Source organism: Rana temporaria, chromosome 6, assembly GCF_905171775.1.
Source record: "Rana temporaria chromosome 6, aRanTem1.1, whole genome shotgun sequence".
Classification (NCBI taxonomy): Eukaryota; Metazoa; Chordata; class Amphibia; order Anura; family Ranidae; genus Rana; species Rana temporaria.
Genome location: NC_053494.1, coordinates 24,957,470 through 24,958,870, shown reverse-complemented (window position 1 = coordinate 24,958,870; position 1,401 = coordinate 24,957,470).

The following is a 1,401-nucleotide window of genomic DNA, read 5'->3' as shown; positions in this document are numbered from 1 at the left end:
TCATGGTTAGCAGAGATTAGTAATTACATTGGTGGTCAGTGAAGATCAATAAATACATTGGTCAGTGAAGATTGATAAATTGTTAATTTCATTGGTGGCCGGCAGAGATTGGTAATTACATTGGTGGTCAGTGAAATGAATTAATAAATTGGTGGTCAGCAGTGATAGATAACTACATTGGTGGTCAGCAGTGATTAGTAATTACATTGGTGGTCAGCAGTGATTGGTAATTACATTGGTGGTCAGCAGTGATTGGTGATTACATTGGCGGTCAGCAGTGATTGGTAATTACATTGGTGGTCAGCAGTGATTGGTGATTACATTGGTGGTCAGCAGTGATTGGTGATTACATTGGTGGTCAGCAGTGATTGGTGATTACATTGGTGGTCAGCAGTGATTGGTGATTACATTGGTGGTCAGCAGTGATTGGTGATTACATTGGTGGTCAGCAGTGATTGGTGATTACATTGGTGGTCAGCAGTGATTGGTGATTACATTGGTGGTGAGCAGTGATTGGTAATTACATTGGTGGTGATCAGTGATTGGTGATTACATTGGTGGTCAGCAGTGATTGGTGATTACATTGGTGGTCAGCAGTGATTGGTAATTACATTGGTGGTCAGCAGTGATTGGTCTTTAATCCCCACTCACACAGACAGGGACGGGTGCTTTCATTTCTCACCTCCTCTTCCACTGGAAACGATCTCATTGTGCGGTGGCCAGAAATCGTACGTTTGGAATGTTTCCAACAACACTGCTGGTATATGACTCAGAGAACGGCAGCTTCCATCTGAGGCTTCTCGCGTGTTTGCCCTAGGTGACAGTTCTTTTATGTATATATGACTTTATGCTGTCCCTGCGGACTTTGTATAGAAGAAGTTACAATGAGAAGCAATGTTGGCTTTGGACTGTAATAGAAACAAGCTGAGGGTTGCAGCAGCAATGGGAGTACTTACCTTTGTTTGAATGAAGAGAGAGACAATGACAAGTTTAGTGTTGTTAAGGTGACACCGGCTAAAACCTACCTGCAGCTGAATGTACTATTATTCAGTCCTGGATATAAAAGACACCATTGAAATCCCCCATCACATGAAGGGTCTGATCCGGAATTTGGAGGAGAATTGGAGCAACAAAAGGAACTTTTTTTTTTGCGTTAAAAAGTGGAATTTTTATTTTGTGTCACTTTCGGTAATCTCCATTGTTCTGCATGAAGAGAGAGCGATGAGTGACAGTCCTCAGGTGTGCAGACAGGAAGGACAAAGTCTCATCAAATCTTTTTCTTCTAAGGACCAGAAATTGCATCACAAAGGAATGTAAAAAAAAAAAAAAGAGAGAGCGCTCCCTGATTGGCTGCTGGAGTAGAGACCACGCCCCCTGTCATGTAGATAACTCAGCAGGTAG